At 44.9% G+C, this 13881-nt stretch overlaps 1 protein-coding gene across 1 annotated transcript in view; it reads right to left on the reverse strand.

Moving 5' to 3' along the window:
* Positions 1 to 13881, reverse strand: part of sh3tc1 (SH3 domain and tetratricopeptide repeats 1) — a gene marked incomplete at both ends in the record, with an annotated part of 108780 nt that overhangs the window by 20048 nt on the left and 74851 nt on the right. The gene's annotated exons all lie outside the window — the stretch shown is intronic.

The following is a 13881-nucleotide window of genomic DNA, read 5'->3' on the forward strand; positions in this document are numbered from 1 at the left end:
ATGTCTGAAAGGGATCTTTAAGATGTGTTTAATGGATTATCTGTAAGGGATAAAAAAAACAACATAAGAATGTACCAAACAACATTAAAGCCATACTTCACAGTTTTTCTCGATTGCTAAGAAACGCTTAATGAAACTAGATTCAACTTAATCTTCTTCACTTTGTAAGCTCGGCAGAAGGCTTCTTTTTTCCAAATGTGAACATTTTCTCTGTGGTTTCACACATATTGCACACAACTTTTTTTTAAACAGTAAAGAAAGATCTCAAAGACACTGTGTTAAACAAAAAGAAAACATCTAATCACAAATGATATAAATAACTCGCATATTTCAAACTATCTACAGTAATTGACCTGTGTGAAACTGCACAATTCATCAGTCAGCAATCAGTAAGGAACATTTATATTATTCACAGTATTCAGCATTTCTGTGTTTTAAAAGGATGGAAACAAAACTCTGGGTGGAAACATAGCAGTGGCGTGCGCAGACTTTTTGAAGGGCAGGGCTGTTTTAGCTCCAAGAGGGAACTTTAGCAGATGTTTTGGCTCCCAATAGGACAATTAAGCACACATATAGCTCCAAGAGGGCACTTTAGCACACATTTTGGCTCCAACAGGGCACTTTAGCACAATTTGGCTCGCAAGGTGGCACTTTAGCACACGTTTTTGCTTCCAATAGGGCACTTTAGCACACGTTTTGGCTCCAACAGGGCACTTTAGCACAATTTGGCTCGCAAGGTGGCACTTTAGCACACGTTTTAGCTTCCAATAGGGCACTTTAGCACAGTTTTTGGCTCCAACAGGGCACTTTAGCACAATTTGGCTCGCAAGGTGGCACTCTAACACACGTTTTTGCTTCCAATAGGGCACTTTAGCACACATTTTGGCTCCAACAGGGCACTTTAGCACAATTTGGCTCGCAAGGTGGCACTTTAGCACACGTTTTTGCTTCCAATAGGGCACTTTAGCACACGTTTTTGCTTCCAATAGGGCACTTTAGCACAGTTTTTGGCTCCAACAGGGCACTTTAGCACAATTTGGCTCGCAAGGTGGCACTTTAGCACACGTTTTTGCTTCCAATAGGGCACTTTAGCCCACGTTATGGCTCCAACAGGGCACTTTAGCACACGTTTTGGCTCGACGAGGGCACTTTAGGACACGTTTTGACTTCTAGAGGGCAGTTTAGCACATGTTTTGGCTCCAATAGGGCACTTTAGCACACGTTTTGGCTCGAAGAGGGCACTTTAGCAAACGTTTTGACTTCTAGAGGGCAGTTTAGCACACGTTTTGGCTCCAAGAGAGCACTTTAGCACACGTTTTGGCTCCAACAGGGCACTTTAGCACAATTTGGCTCGCAAGGTGGCACTTAAGCACACGTTTTAGCTTCCAATAGGGCACTGTAGCACAGTTTTTGGCTCCAACAGGGCACTTTAGCACAATTTGGCTCGCAAGGTGGCACTCTAACACACGTTTTTGCTTCCAATAGGGCACTTTAGCACACATTTTGGCTCCAACAGGGCACTTTAGCACAATTTGCCTCGCAAGGTGGCACTTTAGCACACGTTTTTGCTTCCAATAGGGCACTTTAGCACAGTTTTTGGCTCCAACAGGGCACTTTAGCACAATTTGGCTCGCAAGGTGGCACTTTAGCACACGTTTTTGCTTCCAACAGGGCACTTTAGCACACGTTTTGGCTCGACGAGGGCACTTTAGGACACGTTTTGACTTCTAGAGGGCAGTTTAGCACATGTTTTGGCTCCAATAGGGCACTTAAGCACACGTTTTGGCTCGAAGAGGGCACTTTAGCACACGTTTTGACTTCTAGAGGGCAGTTTAGCACACGTTTTGGATCCAAGAGAGCACTTTAGCACACGTTTTGGCTCCAACAGGGCACTTTAGCACACGTTTTGGCTCGAAGAGGGCACTTTAGCACACGTTTTGACTTCAAGAGGGCAGTTTAGCACATGTTTTGGCTCCAATAGAGCACTTTAGCACACGTTTTGGCTCCAAGAGGTTACTTTAGCACGTGTTTTGGCTTCCAAGGGGGCATTTTAGAACACATTTTGGCTCAAAGAGGGCACTTTAGCACACGTTTTAGCTTCCAAGAGGGCTCTTTAGCACACGTTTTGGCTCCAAGAGGGCACTTTAGCACATGTTTTGACTTCTAAAGGGCAGTTTAGCACATGTTTTGGCTCCAATAGGGCACTTTAGCACACGTTTTGGCTCCAAGAAAGCACTTTAGCACATGTTTTAGCTCCAAGAGTTTAATTTAGCACGTGTTTTGGCTTACAAGGGGGCATTTTAGAACACATTTTGGCTCAAAGAGGGCACTTTAGCACACGTTTTGGATCCAAGAGGGCACTTTAGCACACGTTTTAGCTCCAAGAGGGCACTTCAGCATACATTTAGCTCCAAGAGGGCACTTTTGCACACATTTTGGTCCAAGAGGGCACTTTAACACACGTTTTAGCTTCAAAGAGGGCACTTTAGCAAACGTTTTGGCTCAAAGAGAGCACTTTAGCACACATTTTGGTCCAAGAGGGTACTTTAGCACACGTTTTGGTCCAAGAGGGCATTTTAGCACACGTTTTTACTTCTGGAGGGAACTTTAGCACAAGTTTTGGTCCAAGAAGGCACTTTAGCACAAGTTTTGACTTCTACAGGGCACTTTAGCACACGTTTTGGCTCAGAAAGGGCACTTTAGCACACGTTTTAGCTCCAAGAGGGCACATAAGCACACTTTTTGGTCCAAGAGGGAACATAAGCACCGTTTTAGCTCCAAGAGGTCACATTACCACACGTTTTAGCTCCAAGAGGGCACTTTAGCACGCGTTTTGGCTCCGAAGAGGGCAATTTAGCGCGTGTTTTGGCTCCAAGAGAGCACTTTAGCACACGTTTTGGCTCCAACAGGGCACTATAGCACACGTTTTAGCTCCAAGAGGGCACTTTAGCACACGTTTTGGCTCCTACAGGGCACTTTAGTACACGTTTTGGCTCCAAGAGGTCACTTTAGTACACATTTTGGTCCAAGAGAGCCCTTTAGCACATGTTTTAGCTCCAAGAGGTTACTTTAGCACGTGTTTTGGCTTCCAAGGGGGCATTTTAGAACACATTTTGGCTCAAAGAGGGCACTTTAGCACACGTTTTGGCTCCAAGAGGGCACTTTAGCACACGTTTTAGCTCCAAGAGGGCAATTTAGCACATGTTTTAGCTCCAAGAGGGTACTTTAGCATGCGTTTTGGCTTTCAAGGGGGCATTTTAGCGCACATTTTGGCTCAAAGAGAGCACTTTAGCACACGTTTTTGCTCCAAGAGGGCACTTTAGCAAACGTTTTGGCTCCAAAAAGGCAGTTTAGCACATGTTTTGGCTGCAATAGGGCACTTTAGTACACGTTTTGGCTCCAAGAGAGCACTTTAGCACATGTTTTAGCTCCAAGAGGACACTTTAGCACACGTTTTAGATCCAAGAGGACATTTTAGCACACGTTTTGGCTCCCAATGAGGCATTTTAGTACACATGTAGCTCCAAGAGTGCACTTTTCCACAGATTTTGGTCCAAGAGGGAACTTTAACACATGTTTTAGCTTCCAAGAGGGCACTTTAGCAAACGTTTTGGCTCCAAGAGAGCACTTTAACACATGTTTTAGCTCTAAGAGGGTACTTTAGCACGTGTTTTGGCTTCCAAGGGGGCATTTAAGAACACATTTTGGTTTAAAGAGGGCACTTAAGCACACGTTTTAGCTCCAAGAGGGCACTGTAGCACACGTTTTAGCTCCCAATAGGGCAATTTAGCACACATTTAGCTCCAAAAGGGCACTTTAGCACACGTTTTGGCTCCAAGAGAGTACTTTAGCACACGTTTTGGCTCCAAGAGAGAACTTTAGTGCATGTTATGGCTCCAAGAGGGCACTTTAGCACACGTTTTTGCACCAAGAGGGCACTTTAGCACATGTTTTGGCTCCTACAGGGCACTTTAGCACACGTTTTAGCTCCAAGAGGGCACTTTAGTGCATGTTTTGGCTCCAAGAGAGTACTTTAGCACACGTTTTAGCTCCAAGAGGGTACTTTAGCACACGTTTTTGCTTTCAAGGGGGCATTTTAGCACATGTTTTGGTTCAAAGAGGGCACTTTACCACACGTTTTGGAGCTAAGAGGGCACTTTAGCACATGTTTTGGCTCCCAATAGGGCAATTTATCAAAAATTTAGCTCCAAAAGGGCACTTTTGCACACATTTTGGTCCAAGAGGGCACTTAAACACACGTAATTAGCATCCAAGAGGGCACTTTAGCACACGTTTTGGCTCCAAGAAGGCACTTCAGCACATGTTTTGGCTCGCAATAGGGCACTTAAGCACACGTTTTGGCTCCAAGAGAGCACTTTAGCATACGTTTTAGCTCCAAGAGGGCACTTTAGCACACGTTTTGGTTCCCAAGAGGGCAATTTAGTACATATTTAGCTCCAAGAGGGTACTTTAGCATGCGTTTTGGCTTCCAAGGGGGCATTTTAGCAAACACTTTGGCTGAATAGAGGGCAGTTTAGCACAAGTTTTGGCTCCAAGAGAGCACTTTAGCACACGTTTTGGCTCCAACAGGGCACTTTAGCACACGTTTTGGCTTGAAGAGGGCACTTTAGCACACGTTTTGACTTCTAGAGGGCAGTTTAGCACATGTTTTGGCTCCAATAGAGCACTTTAGCACACGTTTTGGCTCCAAGAGGTTACTTTAGCACGTGTTTTGGCTTCCAAGGGGGCATTTTAGAACACATTTTGGCTCAAAGAGGGCACTTTAGCACACGTTTTAGCTTCCAAGAGGGCTCTTTAGCACACGTTTTGGCTCCAAGAGGGCACTTTAGCACATGTTTTGACTTCTAAAGGGCAGTTTAGCACATGTTTTGGCTCCAATAGGGCACTTTAGCACACGTTTTGGCTCCAAGAAAGCACTTTAGCACATGTTTTAGCTCCAAGAGTTTAATTTAGCACGTGTTTTGGCTTACAAGGGGGCATTTTAGAACACATTTTGGCTCAAAGAGGGCACTTTAGCACACATTTTGGATCCAAGAGGGCACTTTAGCACACGTTTTAGCTCCAAGAGGGCACTTTAGCATACATTTAGCTCCAAGAGGGCACTTTTGCACACATTTTGGTCCAAGAGGGCACTTTAACACATGTTTTAGCTTCCAAGAGGGCACTTTAGCAAACGTTTTGGCTCAAAGAGAGCACTTTAGCACACATTTAGGTCCAAGAGGGTACTTTAGCACACGTTTTGGTCCAAGAGGGCACTTTAGCACACGTTTTTACTTCTGGAGGGAACTTTAGCACAGATTTTTGCTCCAAGAGGTAACTATAGCACACGTTTTGGCAACTACAGGGCACTTTAGTACACAATTTGGCTCCAAGAGGGCACTTTAACACACATTTTGGTCCAAGAGGGTACTTTAGCACACGTTTTGGTCCAAGAGGGCATTTTAGCACACGTTTTTACTTCTGGAGGGAACTTTAGCACAAGTTTTGGTCCAAGAAGGCACTTTAGCACAAGTTTTGACTTTTACAGGGCACTTTAGCACACGTTTTGGCTCAGAGAGGGCACTTTAGCACACGTTTTAGCTCCAAGAGGGCACATAAGCACACTTTTTGGTCCAAGAGGGAACATAAGCACCGTTTTAGCTCCAAGAGGGCACTTTTGCACACATTTTGGCTCCAAGAGGTCACATTACCACACGTTTTAGCTCCAAGAGGGCACTTTAGCACACGTTTTGGCTCCGAAGAGGGCAATTTAGCGCGTGTTTTGGCTCCAAGAGAGCACTTTAGCACACGTTTTGGCTCCAACAGGGCACTATAGCACATGTTTTAGCTCCAAGAGGGCACTTTAGCACACGTTTTGGCTCCTACAGGGCACTTTAGTACACGTTTTGGCTCAAAGAGGTCACTTTAGTACACATTTTGGTCCAAGAGAGCCCTTTAGCACATGTTTTAGCTCCAAGAGGTTACTTTAGCACATGTTTTGGCTTCCAAGGGGGCATTTTAGAGCACATTTTGGCTCAAAGAGGGCACTTTAGCACACGTTTTGGCTCCAAGAGGGCACTTTAGCACACGTTTTAGCTCCAAGAGGGCAATTTAGCACATGTTTTAGCTCCAAGAGGGTACTTTAGCATGCGTTTTGGCTTTCAAGGGGGCATTTTAGCGCACATTTTGGCTCAAAGAGAGCACTTTAGCACACGTTTTTGCTCCAAGAGGGCACTTTAGCAAACGTTTTGGCTCCAAAAAGGCAGTTTAGCACATGTTTTGGCTGCAATAGGGCACTTTAGTACACGTTTTGGCTCCAAGAGAGCACTTTAGCACATGTTTTAGCTCCAAGAGGACACTTTAGCACACGTTTTAGATCCAAGAGGACATTTTAGCACACGTTTTGGCTCCCAATGAGGCATTTTAGTACACATGTAGCTCCAAGAGTGCACTTTTCCACAGATTTTGGTCCAAGAGGGAACTTTAACACACGTTTTAGCTTCCAAGAGGGCACTTTAGCAAACGTTTTGGCTCCAAGAGAGCACTTTAACACATGTTTTAGCTCTAAGAGGGTACTTTAGCACGTGTTTTGGCTTCCAAGGGGGCATTTTAGAACACATTTTGGTTTAAAGAGGGCACTTAAGCACAAGTTTTAGCTCCAAGAGGGCACTTTAGCACACGTTTTAGCTCCCAATAGGGCAATTTAGCACACATTTAGCTCCAAAAGGGCACTTTAGCACACGTTTTGGCTCCAAGAGAGTACTTTAGCACACGTTTTGGCTCCAAGAGAGAACTTTAGTGCATGTTATGGCTCCAAGAGGGCACTTAAGCACACGTTTTTGCTCCAAGAGGGCACTTTAGCACATGTTTTGACTCCTACAGGGCACTTTAGCAGACGTTTTAGCTCCAAGAAGGCACTTTAGTGCATGTTTTGGCTCCAAGAGAGTACTTTAGCACACGTTTTAGCTCCAAGAGGGTACTTTAGCACACGTTTTTGCTTTCAAGGGGGCATTTTAGCACATGTTTTGGCTCAAAGAAGGCACTTTACCACACGTTTTGGAGCTAAGAGGGCACTTTAGCACATGTCTTGGCTCCCAATAGGGCAATTTATCAAAAATTTAGCTCCAAAAGGGCACTTTTGCACACATTTTGGTCCAAGAGGGCACTTAAACACACGTAATTAGCATCCAAGAGGGCACTTTAGCACACGTTTTGGCTCCAAGAAGGTACTTTAGCATGCGTTTTGGCTTCCAAGGGGGCATTTTAGCAAACACTTTGGCTTAATAGAGGGCTCTTTAGCATACGTTTTAGCTCCAAGAGGGCACTTTAGCACACGTTTTGGCTCCAACAGGGCACTTTAGCACACGTTTTGGCTCGAAGAGGGCACTTTAGCACACGTTTTGACTTCTAGAGGGCAGTTTAGCACATGTTTTGGCTCCAATAGAGCACTTTAGCACACGTTTTGGCTCCAAGAGGTTACTTTAGCACGTGTTTTGGCTTCCAAGGGGGCATTTTAGAACACATTTTGGCTCAAAGAGGGAGCTTTAGCACACGTTTTAGCTTCCAAGAGGGCTCTTTAGCACACGTTTTGGCTCCAAGAGGGCACTTTAGCACATGTTTTGACTTCTAAAGGGCAGTTTAGCACATGTTTTGGCTCCAATAGGGCACTTTAGCACACGTTTTGGCTCCAAGAAAGCACTTAAGCACATGTTTTAGCTCCAAGAGTTTAATTTAGCACGTGTTTTGGCTTACAAGGGGGCATTTTAGAACACATTTTGGCTCAAAGAGGGCACTTTAGCACACGTTTTGGATCCAAGAGGGCACTTTAGCACACGTTTTAGCTCCAAGAGGGAACTTTAGCATACATTTAGCTCCAAGAGGGCACTTTTGCACACATTTTGGTCCAAGAGGGCACTTTAACACACGTTTTAGCTTCCAAGAGGGCACTTTAGCAAACGTTTTGGCTGAAAGAGAGCACTTTAGCACACATTTTGGTCCAAGAGGGTACTTTAGCACACGTTTTGGTCCAAGAGGGCACTTTAGCACACGTTTTTACTTCTGGAGGGAACTTTAGCACAGATTTTTGCTCCAAGAGGTAACTATAGCACACGTTTTGGCAACTACAGGGCACTTTAGTACACAATTTGGCTCCAAGAGGGCACTTTAACACACATTTTGGTCCAAGAGGGTACTTTAGCACACGTTTTGGTCCAAGAGGGCATTTTAGCACACATTTTTACTTCTGGAGGGAACTTTAGCACAAGTTTTGGTCCAAGAAGGCACTTTAGCACAAGTTTTGACTTCTACAGGGCACTTTAGCACACGTTTTGGCTCAGAGAGGGCACTTTAGCACACGTTTTAGCTCCAAGAGGGCACATAAGCACACTTTTTGGTCCAAGAGGGAACATAAGCACCGTTTTAGCTCAAAGAGGGCACTTTTGCACACATTTTGGCTCCAAGAGGTCACATTACCACACGTTTTAGCTCCAAGAGGGCACTTTAGCACACGTTTTGGCTCCGAAGAGGGCAATTTAGCGCGTGTTTTGGCTCCAAGAGAGCACTTTAGCACACGTTTTGGCTCCAACAGGGCACTATAGCACACGTTTTAGCTCCAAGAGGGCACTTTAGCACACGTTTTGGCTCCTACAGGGCACTTTAGTACACGTTTTGGCTCCAAGAGGTCACTTTAGTACACATTTTGGTCCAAGAGAGCCCTTTAGCACATGTTTTAGCTCCAAGAGGTTACTTTAGCACGTGTTTTGGCTTCCAAGGGGGCATTTTAGAACACATTTTGGCTCAAAGAGGGCACTTTAGCACACGTTTTGGCTCAAAGAGGGCACTTTAGCACACGTTTTAGCTCCAAGAGGGCAATTTAGCACATGTTTTAGCTCCAAGAGGGTACTTTAGCATGCGTTTTGGCTTTCAAGGGGGCATTTTAGCGCACATTTTGGCTCAAAGAGAGCACTTTAGCACACGTTTTTGCTCCAAGAGGGCACTTTAGCAAACGTTTTGGCTCCAAAAAGGCAGTTTAGCACATGTTTTGGCTGCAATAGGGCACTTTAGTACACGTTTTGGCTCCAAGAGAGCACTTTAGCACATGTTTTAGCTCCAAGAGGACACTTTAGCACACGTTTTAGATCCAAGAGGACATTTTAGCACACGTTTTGGCTCCCAATGAGGCATTTTAGTACACATGTAGCTCCAAGAGTGCACTTTTCCACAGATTTTGGTCCAAGAGGGAACTTTAACACACGTTTTAGCTTCCAAGAGGGCACTTTAGCAAACGTTTTGGCTCCAAGAGAGCACTTTAACACATGTTTTAGCTCTAAGAGGGTACTTTAGCACGTGTTTTGGCTTCCAAGGGGGCATTTTAGAACACATTTTGGTTTAAAGAGGGCACTTAAGCACAAGTTTTAGCTCCAAGAGGGCACTTTAGCAGACGTTTTAGCTCCCAATAGGGCACTTAAGCACAAGTTTTAGCTCCAAGAGGGCACTTTAGCACACGTTTTAGCTCCCAATAGGGCAATTTAGCACACATTTAGCTCCAAAAGGGCACTTTAGCACACGTTTTGGCTCCAAGAGAGTACTTTAGCACACGTTTTGGCTCCAAGAGAGAACTTTAGTGCATGTTATGGCTCCAAGAGGGCACTTTAGCACACGTTTTTGCTCCAAGAGGGCACTTTAGCACATGTTTTGACTCCTACAGGGCACTTTAGCACACGTTTTAGCTCCAAGAGGGCACTTTAGTGCATGTTTTGGCTCCAAGAGAGTACTTTAGCACACGTTTTAGCTCCAAGAGGGTACTTTAGCACACGTTTTTGCTTTCAAGGGGGCATTTTAGCACATGTTTTGGCTCAAAGAGGGCACTTTACCACACGTTTTGGAGCTAAGAGGGCACTTTAGCACATGTTTTGGCTCCCAATAGGGCAATTTATCAAAAATTTAGCTCCAAAAGGGCACTTTTGCACACATTTTGGTCCAAGAGGGCACTGAAACACACGTAATTAGCATCCAAGAGGGCACTTTAGCACACGTTTTGGCTCCAAGAAGGCACTTCAGCACATGTTTTGGCTCGCAATAGGGCACTTAAGCACACGTTTTGGCTCCAAGAGAGCACTTTAGCATATGTATTAGCTCCAAGAGGGTACTTTAGCATGCGTTTTGGCTTCCAAGGGGGCATTTTAGCAAACACTTTGGCTTAATAGAGGGCACTTTAGCATACGTTTTAGCTCCAAGAGGGCACTTTAGCACACGTTTTGGCTCCAACAGGGCACTTTAGCACACGTTTTGGCTCGAAGAGGGCACTTTAGCACACGTTTTGACTTCTAGAGGGCAGTTTAGCACATGTTTTGGCTCCAATAGAGCACTTTAGCACACGTTTTGGCTCCAAGAGGTTACTTTAGCACGTGTTTTGGCTTCCAAGGGGGCATTTTAGAACACATTTTGGCTCAAAGAGGGAGCTTTAGCACACGTTTTAGCTTCCAAGAGGGCTCTTTAGCACACGTTTTGGCTCCAAGAGGGCACTTTAGCACATGTTTTGACTTCTAAAGGGCAGTTTAGCACATGTTTTGGCTCCAATGGGGCACTTTAGCACATGTTTTGGCTCCAAGAAAGCACTTTAGCACATGTTTTAGCTCCAAGAGTTTAATTTAGCACGTGTTTTGGCTTACAAGGGGGCATTTTAGAAAACATTTTGGCTCAAAGAGGGCACTTTAGCACACGTTTTGGATCCAAGAGGGCACTTTAGCACACGTTTTAGCTCCAAGAGGGAACTTTAGCATACATTTAGCTCCAAGAGGGCACTTTTGCACACATTTTGGTCCAAGAGGGCACTTTAACACACGTTTTAGCTTCCAAGAGGGCACTTTAGCAAACGTTTTGGCTCAAAGAGAGCACTTTAGCACACATTTTGGTCCAAGAGGGTACTTTAGCACACGTTTTGGTCCAAGAGGGCACTTTAGCACACGTTTTTACTTCTGGAGGGAACTTTAGCACAGATTTTTGCTCCAAGAGGTAACTATAGCACACGTTTTGGCAACTACAGGGCACTTTAGTACACAATTTGGCTCCAAGAGGGCACTTTAACACACATTTTGGTCCAAGAGGGTACTTTAGCACACGTTTTGGTCCAAGAGGGCATTTTAGCACACATTTTTACTTCTGGAGGGAACTTTAGCACAAGTTTTGGTCCAAGAAGGCACTTCAGCACAAGTTTTGACTTCTACAGGGCACTTTAGCACACGTTTTGGCTCAGAGAGGGCACTTTAGCACACGTTTTAGCTCCAAGAGGGTACATAAGCACACTTTTTGGTCCAAGAGGGAACATAAGCACCGTTTTAGCTCAAAGAGGGCACTTTTGCACACATTTTGGCTCCAAGAGGTCACATTACCACACGTTTTAGCTCCAAGAGGGCACTTTAGCACACGTTTTGGCTCCGAAGAGGGCAATTTAGCGCGTGTTTTGGCTCCAAGAGAGCACTTTAGCACACGTTTTGGCTCCAACAGGGCACTATAGCACACGTTTTAGCTCCAAGAGGGCACTTTAGCACACGTTTTGGCTCCTACAGGGCACTTTAGTACACGTTTTGGCTCCAAGAGGTCACTTTAGTACACATTTTGGTCCAAGAGAGCCCTTTAGCACATGTTTTAGCTCCAAGGGGTTACTTTAGCACGTGTTTTGGCTTCCAAGGGGGCATTTTAGAACACATTTTGGCTCAAAGAGGGCACTTTAGCACACGTTTTGGCTCCAAGAGGGCACTTTAGCACACGTTTTAGCTCCAAGAGGGCAATTTAGCACATGTTTTAGCTCCAAGAGGGTACTTTAGCATGCGTTTTGGCTTTCAAGGGGGCATTTTAGCGCACATTTTGGCTCAAAGAGAGCACTTTAGCACACGTTTTTGCTCCAAGAGGGCACTTTAGCAAACGTTTTGGCTCCAAAAAGGCAGTTTAGCACATGTTTTGGCTGCAATAGGGCACTTTAGTACACGTTTTGGCTCCAAGAGAGCACTTTAGCACATGTTTTAGCTCCAAGAGGACACTTTAGCACACGTTTTAGCTCCAAGAGGACATTTTAGCACACGTTTTGGCTCCCAATGATGCATTTTAGTACACATGTAGCTCCAAGAGTGCACTTTTCCACAGATTTTGGTCCAAGAGGGAACTTTAACACAAGTTTTAGCTTCCAAGAGGGCACTTTAGCAAACGTTTTGGCTCCAAGAGAGCACTTTAACACATGTTTTAGCTCTAAGAGGGTACTTTAGCACGTGTTTTGGCTTCCAAGGGGGCATTTTAGAACACATTTTGGTTTAAAGAGGGCACTTAAGCACACGTTTTAGCTCCAAGAGGGCACTTTAGCACACGTTTTAGCTCCCAATAGGACAATTTAGCACACATTTAGCTCCAAAAGGGCACTTTAGCACACGTTTTGGCTCCAAGAGAGTACTTTAGCACACGTTTTGGCTCCAAGAGAGAACTTTAGTGCATGTTATGGCTCCAAGAGGGCACTTTAGCACACGTTTTTGCACCAAGAGGGCACTTTAGCACATGTTTTGGCTCCTACAGGGCACTTTAGCACACGTTTTAGCTCCAAGAGGGCACTTTAGTGCATGTTTTGGCTCCAAGAGAGTACTTTAGCACACGTTTTAGCTCCAAGAGGGTACTTTAGCACACGTTTTTGCTTTAAGGGGGCATTTTAGCACATGTTTTGGCTCAAAGAGGGCACTTTACCACACGTTTTGGAGCTAAGAGGGCACTTTAGCACATGTTTTGGCTCCCAATAGGGCAATTTATCAAAAATTTAGCTCCAAAAGGGCACTTTTGCACACATTTTGGTCCAAGAGGGCACTTAAACACACGTAATTAGCATCCAAGAGGGCACTTTAGCACACGTTTTGGCTCCAAGAAGGCACTTCAGCACATGTTTTGGCTCGCAATAGGGCACTTAAGCACACGTTTTGGCTCCAAGAGAGCACTTTAGCATATGTATTAGCTCCAAGAGGGTACTTTAGCATGCGTTTTGGCTTCCAAAGGGGCATTTTAGCAAACACTTTGGCTTAATAGAGGGCACTTTAGCATACGTTTTAGCTCCAAGAGGGCACTTTAGCACACGTTTTGGTTCCCAAGAGGGCAATTTAGTACACATTTAGCTCCAAGAGGGTACTTTAGCATGCGTTTTGGCTTCCAAGGGGGCATTTTAGCAAACACTTTGGCTTAATAGAGGGCAGTTTAGCACACGTTTTGGCTCCAAGAGAGCACTTTAGCACACGTTTTGGCTCCAACAGGGCACTTTAGCACACGTTTTGGCTTGAAGAGGGCACTTTAGCACACGTTTTGACTTCTAGAGGGCAGTTTAGCACATGTTTTGGCTCCAATAGAGCACTTTAGCACACGTTTTGGCTCCAAGAGGTTACTTTAGCACGTGTTTTGGCTTCCAAGGGGGCATTTTAGAACACATTTTGGCTCAAAGAGGGCACTTTAGCACACGTTTTAGCTTCCAAGAGGGGTCTTTAGCACACGTTTTGGCTCCAAGAGGGCACTTTAGCACATGTTTTGACTTCTAAAGGGCAGTTTAGCACATGTTTTGGCTCCAATAGGGCACTTTAGCACACGTTTTGGCTCCAAGAAAGCACTTTAGCACATGTTTTAGCTCCAAGAGTTTAATTTAGCACGTGTTTTGGCTTACAAAGGGGCATTTTAGAACACATTTTGGCTCAAAGAGGGCACTTTAGCACACGTTTTGGATCCAAGAGGGCACTTTAGCACACGTTTTAGCTCCAAGAGGGCACTTTAGCATACATTTAGCTCCAAGAGGGCACTTTTGCACACATTTTTGTCCAAGAGGGCACTTTAACACACGTTTTAGCTTCCAAGAGGGCACCTTAG

Source organism: Echiichthys vipera, assembly GCF_963691815.1.
Source record: "Echiichthys vipera genome assembly, chromosome: 22".
Lineage (NCBI taxonomy): Eukaryota > Metazoa > Chordata > Actinopteri > Perciformes > Trachinidae > Echiichthys > Echiichthys vipera.